The following is an 8,473-nucleotide window of genomic DNA, read 5'->3' as shown; positions in this document are numbered from 1 at the left end:
AGAGCCTGCAAAACAAGAGGCAATTTGGAACTTCTACTCATTAACTGGGTATGAATGGGTTTGGGTTTTTTCCTCTTGACTGTCTTCATTTTATCTGCAGCAGTTCTTCATGACTCAGACTCCAGAAGGGCTCATGATTGTGTGGGTTGCCTCTGGCAAAGGCAAGTAGCTTGAAAGTAAGTGTCTGTCTGTCTGACTTTTACTTGTCTCTGAAAACAAACACTGAAAAGCCTATTCCCTGTGTGGCTGGCCCAGCTGCCATGTCTTGACTGCTTGTTGGGATACAAGATGATTAATCGTCTTCTATGTAGTTCAGTACTTAAAACCACATGTGATGGGGGCACAAGGGCTTTCAGATAAAGCAGGGATAAAAAAAGACTTGTTTTACGCTTAATGAAGAAATAATTTCCTTAAGAACAAAAAGCTCCTCACAGCCAGTGCTTATAAATTGCTCTAATTGGAAATACACATAACAGTCCTGTGAGGATTATCTGAGTGCTTCTGGCTGGAATTAGAGTCAGGAAAGAAAAGTTATTTTAGAGATACTAATAAACCAGGAGGTTGTGAAGGCTTCTGGGATATATACAGATGTTTTATTTTAGGTTTTGTATATAAAGCTGATTTTGATCTGATTTCTTATAGGTTTGCAAGCTCTGTTGATTAGCCTTGAGGCAGAGAGGAGTGAAAAGAAAGGGGCAGACACTCAGATCAGAGGTCAATAACTCCAGAATGATGTACTGGTTTTTGTTAGCTAGGACCTTAGGCTATCAGGCTATATAGGGACCTATTTGAGATTTGATCAAATATGCCTGACACACAGCTAAAGACATCTTTGGCAGTACCTTTCCTTGCTCCTGCAGGAGATGACCACACTCACAGGCAGGGTCCATAACCAGCTGCAGTGGAAATGCCTTCCTCTATGTTTTACCACAGTCAGACTCACCAGCCTTTTCTTCAGAGCAGGGAAAACGGTGCTTCTTGCCTCTGACTCCTCTGTCCAATGCTGTTCTTTATGCAGGAGCAGTGCACGAGCTTCCCCAGATCCCTGCATTTTACATGCTTTGCTAAATACAACATGGAGCCTCTCAGCCCTCCACCGCCAGCTTCAGCCACCACATCTTCTCCTGACCCTTGGAGACTGCAAAGATGAGAGGACAGGAAATGGCTGGCTGCTCTTCAGGGCTGAAATTCACTTCTGCCCAGCGATGGACACAAAACCTGTGCAAAACAGTTTGCTTCTGTTTATAGATGTCCGTATAGAGCCCAGCTACTAGAGTACCTGAGGCCCTTCTGTCGCCGAAACAACCCTCGAATGTGTGGTGGCTGACAGTAAAGGCACCTGACCACATTCCTGTAAATTTTGCTTATCTGTATTTGGTTTGGTGCGTCCAAAGGCTTTGCCATCATCAACAACCGGTCAGGGTGAGAAGCGAGCGGGGGATCACCTCACGGACCCCGATCCCCTCAGGGAGACCTTCCCTCCTGAAGGGCCGCGGCGCCATCTTGCGGCTGAGGCGAGGCCACGTCGCTTCCCGGTCATGCCATTTGGCTCTGGAAAACACACCCAAAAGTCGTTAAAGCAAGCCGAGAACACGCCAATAGCGGTGTGCGGGAACGATCAACGGCAGCAGCTGCACAGGCGTAAAAAAGCTGCTTTTTCTTCCTATGCCGCAGCTCCATGCCGACCCCAAGCACACCATGTGGGACAGGGGCGGGAGTCGTGTCCGCGGGTGCAGCTCAGGAACACCCCCCTCGAACACAGACCCCAGCAATGGGCGGCTGCAGTGTCTGTGCCGCCGGCGCCCGCCCCGGGACAGCGCTGCCCTCAGCACAGCTCCGTGGATCCCACTGCCCCTTACCCCAGCGCTACCGCCCCCAATGGCGAGGAGGGGTGGTGTGGTGCCGTCCCCTAGTGGAAGAAGCGAGAACAAGAGGGTCGAGGGCAGGGAGGTGCTCCGGGAGCAGCATTCCCGGCTGTCCAGAACACGGGAAGCGCTGTTGTATGGAATAGGGGAGAGCAAGGTGCGTGTTCCTCAGGCGGAACGACACGTCCCATGAGTAGGAGTCTGTGTGGGCAAAGGTTTCCTATCTCAGGGGGTCATTTTTCGTGTTATCATGAACCAGGTTCCTGTAGGAGCACAGGTGTCCTCTGTTTGCCTGGGCTTGTCACAACCATACCTGCCTCCCTCCTCCTTCTGAAGTTGTTGCCCTTCCTCTTATCCAGCAGGTTCACTGATCAGTCTGCTACTGTTGCCAAGCTCTGGGAGCTGGAAGGAATTCCTTGCTCTATGGAATTCTGAACTCCAGTTCTACAAAACCACCACTCCTTCATTGCCCTGGCAATGTTGCACCATCCCAGTCATGGTCAGTCAGTAAAGCATCTTGAGACACAGAGTGAGAAATTAAGGCAGGAATGAACACACACCCTAAACCTGCTCCAAACAGGTTTCCAGCAGCTGTTGCTGCAAACTAACCCTCAGCTTCCTCTCAACCAGACCTAACCCAAACCCTTCAGAGCCACAGGAGCTGTTGCTGCTGGAAATCCATCTGCGGTGGGATTTGGGCCCCTGCCCTGCCTGGCCAGACTGGATCCTGGCTGCTTTTGTAAGGCAGGGTCTTTAAAGATGAGCTTAGATGTGTCCAGGACTCACTTTGCACCTCTGCTGCAGCCTTCCTGCAGCTCTATGGCTGCGACATGGTGCAACATCACAGCTGGGTGTGCTCCAGTGAAATGCCAAAGGCCTTGGGTGTCTCAGATCCAACTCCTCTGCCATTCTGCACTCACACTGTGTCTCATATCCCAGCCCGTGCTGCTGAGCTCGCCTGAGTGTAATGCGCCCCTCACGTCTCTGCCCTGAAAATGGTCCTTGCCCCACAGACACCAGCAAAGTCACCCCAGGCCCATTTTCCTCCCAACCCTGAGCAACTGCCTGGCTGCAACTCAGTCTCCAGTTGCAGCTGCTGTCACAGGCCACAGAAAGTTACCATGGCCAAAACCTGTTTCCTGTTGAATTCTCATCTAGTAAGAGACAGAGAACAGCAGTTAAGCCACAGAGGAGAAAGAAGAGCACAAGGTGCCACCTTATACCCACTGGGTGCCCTTTCAGTGCTTTCCTGGAGCTATACGTTGGTTGTGTCCTGGTATTTTACTTCTGAAATCCAAGAACAAATGAGATCCCAAAACAAGACCACCTGTGCTGCTGGCCACAGATGGTGACAGCCTGGTACTGCCCTTGATGTGCTGGGGATGGGTCGGGGATCTGGGAGAACTGGAGATGTTTCTCCCTTGTTCCAAAAGGTATTATTTTAAATGGGTCTCTCTGATTTCAGGTGCTGTGGACTGGTTTGAAGGGCAGTGGGGAAATCAAATAGTAAGCAATCAGTTCATAATCTGTGCCCATCATTTGCCTCTTCTAATGAGAAAACAAAGGAGTGAATGCCCCACACAGTCAGATTTGATGCCACAGATGCCAGACCATGGTGTGCAGGGTGACTCTTGACACCCCACAGACACTTCTCACCGTTTGCCCTCCCTGTATGTCACTCCTGAGAAGACACTTTGAGGTGCTGTTTCTGCTCCCCCTTCGCTCTAAAGGATGCAAGAGCCTGGCTGGAAGGGCAGCCCTGGAGATGACAGTGGAGATGTCAGAGCTGCTTGGGTTCAGCTGCAGCTGAGAGAGGGTTTCAGGGTGCCCAGCAGGTCCCCATCACCCCGATGGCCTCACCTGGAGCCTCCCCAGCCACACACCCTTCCCCATTGGCCCCAGCTCTGTATTTAAGCTCAGGTCAGGGGCTACTTTTTGCTTCTATTAGTTTGTATATTTTATTGCTGTGTTTATTTTATGTCTTTATTGCAATAGTATTATTGGGCTGTCTTTGACTTCTGTTTAGGTACTGTGGGATTGTGTGTAAGGGGGGGGAAGCTCTTGTTTCCTGCTGTCCTTACATTTAGGTTTATTTGTCTTCCTGTCTCATTGTTGTTTGCCTGCGTTGCCTGAACTGGTACCAGTATGTGACTTCATGGGGGGGGTTTGTTCTATTGTCTGATAAGAGAAGATTAGAGCATATTCTTTTTAAAACATGCTTGTTAACTTTTGCTCTTTTGATTACCCCTAGAAATGGTCAGCCTGCTCACAGCATAATGGTAGAGCTTCTGGTTATCCTGATCTCTGGCAAGCTAATTCTTACTTTTATAAGCTTAGTTCAGACTAAAGGGGCTCTTCTGGTGACCTGTACCTATGGAGAGAGACCATAGGGGACCTCCTGAGAGTAAGGATACCTTTTCTAGCTCAAGTCAGAGCCCTGGAGCTTCTGTTCTTGCTCTGTATATGGAGATACAAGTCAGGTATGGAGATGTAAGTCAGGTATGAAGCACTTACTGTCATTCCTGAGATTCCTCTACCCTTAATCTATATGAGGGAGAAAGCTTGCAGTGATAATGGTGGGATGACTTTTACCAACTCTGCTATGGGGTCTGGATTTTGGGGAGGCAACAACAGGAAAAGCAAAACCTGTCACCCTAGATACAAAGGCCACCTAGTTTATCTTGGACTATACAGACTGTTCTTTCACCCCTGGCTCCTGCTATGGAATTTTAGGTGGCAAAGCATGTGTGGATATCCCTGTTGACAGCACTGTTCCAGAACTCACCATGTGTAAGTGATGCCCCACACCAGCTTTCTGTCCTGGTGCCTTAGGCTTAGGAGCAGGAGCAGGACATTTGCACTTAGAGAGAAGCAGTGGCAAGCCTGGTAAAGGGAGGGTTGTTCATAATCCACTTTTATTCTTTTTTTTCCTGCTTTGCCCAGCTGAGTTTCCTCAGTTTTATGAGTTACAATCTTTGTTTTCCCTTCTTATAAAAAGTTGCTTTTGACTTCAAAAGCCCCATGGGGCTTATGCAGCACTGACGATGAAGAGACAGAAGAAAAGGTATAGATGGATCCACTTCAAAGCTGTGGTGATTTGAGGACTTGAGTGAAAATAGAGGGAGCCACAGAGCAAATCGGACAATAGCCAGGCAGGAACAAAACAAGAAAAACCTGTGAAAGCTTTTGATATGTAAAACTTAAACACAAGGCTTTCATTTTAAAATACACTCTTGTTTGGCTTTTAGCTGGTGAGAGCATATTCATTCAACAGTTTTATTGAGGGTGGTATAAAGGTCCACATGGAGATTAAAAGCAGTAGCTACTACAAGCTAAAGCTGCAGTTGCCTTTTTAAAGTCTGACCTGATCTTCCTAAAGGCAAGGAGTTGCCTTCCTGACTCTTGAAGCAGTCGCACTGACAGGTCCATCATGGAGGCTTGGCAACCAAAACCTGGCAAGCTGGCACCAGCACCAAACTGGCCATTGTTTGTCCCCAGTATTGTGCAGTCCTGCCTGGCTGAGAGGAAGAGAGTGAGGGAAAAGAAGTGAGACTATGCAAATCCTCTCTCTTTCATATCAGCCATGATGCTTGCGTGGGCTTTCATGCTGTGTATCATGGGCAGTAATTATTAGAGCTTCAAATTTGGCTGTTCATCCCCTCCAAGGCAGTGGGGAAACAAGGCTCAGGCCATGATGGAAGGGACTCTCCGGGTCTAAAAATCTTCAAAGGGGGCTAAGAATGGACATGAACAAGTCTAGGTTCAGATCTTGTCTTTCAATTGAGGTTTTATACTTTGAGGGATGATGATGAGTGTTGGGGTAAAATGGAGACCTTTTGAAACCTGGTTCAACTTTTCCAAAGAACACGGAGCATGGGTCATCTGTTAATTCTGCAAAAGGAAAGCTATCTTCAGCCTCCCTCATCCCAAATTGGGGTACTTACTGTATATTACACCTTCCTGAAGCTCACCAGATCTGAGTGAGGTGTTCTAAGTAAGCCTGTGGATTTCTGAGTGCTTATGGAACACACTTTTAATCAGAAACTTAATTTAGGCAGAGCTCTTTCTTCCTATCATTTCTGCTTTTCTTTCATTAAATCCCAAATTATGCATGGAATGTAATTTTATGTCTGTCACCATGCAGGGCTCTGCCGGCTGGTACAGAAGGAAGCCAAAGCCTGGAGCTATCACTGAAGCTCAATTCTATGCACAGAAGGCATCCCATAAAAACCCCTGTTTGGTCAAGCAACCAACACTATTGATGAGAAGTTCAGTGTCTGGAAATATACACACCACAGCTGAAAACAGCATCTCTCCAACCTCTGTAAACTCAGGAAGGGACTGCTTACAGTGGCACTGCCCAACACCTTCCAGGCAGGAGAACAGAGAGTTTTGTCCTGTTGTTGCTCATTTTTGGCTTCAGTCAAAGCCTCAAAATCGAAAAAGACTCACCTAGATTTCTGCTGCAGTCTCAAGGCAATGTGCTTTATACTGTGATGGCAGTTGCTCCAGAGAGACAGGGTTTACCTCACTGATGGAGAAGCTATAAGTATTTCTTTCATCAACTGGCCTTAATTATTTCTGGTATCATGTACACATAATACAGTAATGTTCTTCAGAAAGTTTGGGGATGAGGTCAATAAAAAGAGACTGACGTAAAAAAGGCAGTCCAACCTGTATTTGTGCCAGTGCCAGAGACAGATGTATACAGAATAAGGAGTTCAGATCTGTATATGCACTGCTGTACTTTACAAGCCTAAAATCTAGTTTTTCAAGCCTTTAGTAGAAAGGACAACTGGACGGGGAAGTACCAACAGTGAGATATTGAGCTGCTCTGCCACCTTTCACCCCACACAGGGCAAAACAGGTTCTACTGCAAAGTGTACTTTCACAAAAATGGAATGGTTTGTAAATGATTTATCTAACTTAAAAGGATGGAGGATAAAGGAGAGATCCAGTGCATGTAATGTATTTGGATTCTCAAAAAGCTGTTGGCAATGTTCCACACCAAAGGTTGTTAAAGAAATGAAGCTGTCGTGGGATCACAGGAATTATTTTGTGGAGTGATGGTTACAACATGACAAAGGGTGGGATTTAGTGGTTGGTATGGAGCCAGATTCCCCAGGGGTCAGTGCTGGAACCGGGTTTATATCATACATAACCAATGACTGGAGAAAGGAATGAGCAGTGGTGTCTCTGTGTTTGCAGTGGTTCTGGGCTATTTTCAAGCCTGCATGCAGCAAAAGACACATGAAGGAACTCACTAAGCTGAGTAGGCAAAAAAGTGGCAGTTGAGCTTTGGTGCAGATCAACGTACCTTGCTGCCATAGGGTGCTGTGGACGTGACTGTATCAACAAGCTTAAAAAGAACTGGACAGATTTGGGACACCACATTGAAACATCAGTATGGATTTTATGTTCCTATTTTGGCCAAGACTTCTGGTAGGAGAAGATCTGAACAAAGAGTTTCAGCTGTCAGAACAGCTTGCTTTGATAAAGAAAATTCTGACTTTGTGTTTTGTTTTGGTGGGTTTTGTTGTTTTTTAACTGTGTTACTATTGAGGAATTTAAATGCCTGCTATTACTTTATAGTGCTTTAACACTACAATATATGATAAAATATTAAAACCAAAAAGCAAATGTTACAACATTATGAGTTATTCTTCTGTCTTTAAGTGTATTTTGATAGATCTGGATCATTTTACTCCTTTGTCAAACTGAGTCCATACCAATATTCATATTTTGAACCTTCATTCTGAATAAGAATTGAAGCGTGTTTTGCAATATTGCTTTTTTTTTTTTTTTTGATGGAATAGAAACATCGATTTCCAGTCAGCTTTAGTGATTATTTCCTTTCCTAATAGGAAAGAAAAAGAACCTTTAACTTTCCTTGTTAGCCTCTTGTCCCATTTCTGAAGCCTTCACTGTTTTAAGCATACCACATCTGCTCTGTCCGAGAAGAAAGTCAGGGTATTTAATGATGTACAGTATGATAGAGGAGGGCTTCGTTCAGCATTACTAGAGATCTCCCCTGGTTCATTTTGCATCAAAGAACAAGATCTTTTACAGCAGAAATTAAAATCGGCCTTTGAAAGGAGTAATATCATCTACCTGGCTGCTTATGCCTGTTACAATAGCCCCCATTCCCTTGCGTGGCATTGGCACTGGTGTGACAGTACCACGACCCAGTTTTGCTGGGGCTTGCTAGGTCAGGGGCAGGATTAGGGAGCAGGCAGTCAACACCAGGGTGGTCCTGTGTCTCTGAGCTGCTTACGTCAGTGCCTGCTTATGCTACCTTGAAGAGTTCACGATAATATCCCTTCATATGAAACAAACACTATCTGATCTACATGCAAGTCAGAATGTGGCCACTGAGGGCATTATATTGCCTCAGCTTTGTGACTGGTACCTGATATTCTCTGTGACAGTGAAGCTGAGCTCTAGGAGGAAGTGGTGCTTTTGTGTTTCTTGTAGCTTGTACTGCAGTTTGGGATTCTCCAGGGTACTTTCCCTATTCTTTTTTAACTGCAGGATCTGCTTCCTAGAATGGATCGTGCCACATTGCCTCTCCCAACCTTTTTCTTTCATTTTTTTCTCCCAGGTTTTCT

The sequence above is a fragment of the Neopsephotus bourkii genome, unplaced genomic scaffold (assembly GCF_033783945.1).
Source record: "Neopsephotus bourkii isolate Nb327-2 ecotype Australia unplaced genomic scaffold, CSIRO-AGI_Nbou_v1 NB_518, whole genome shotgun sequence".
Lineage (NCBI taxonomy): Eukaryota > Metazoa > Chordata > Aves > Psittaciformes > Psittacidae > Neopsephotus > Neopsephotus bourkii.
Note: the sequence above shows the minus strand (reverse complement) of the source record.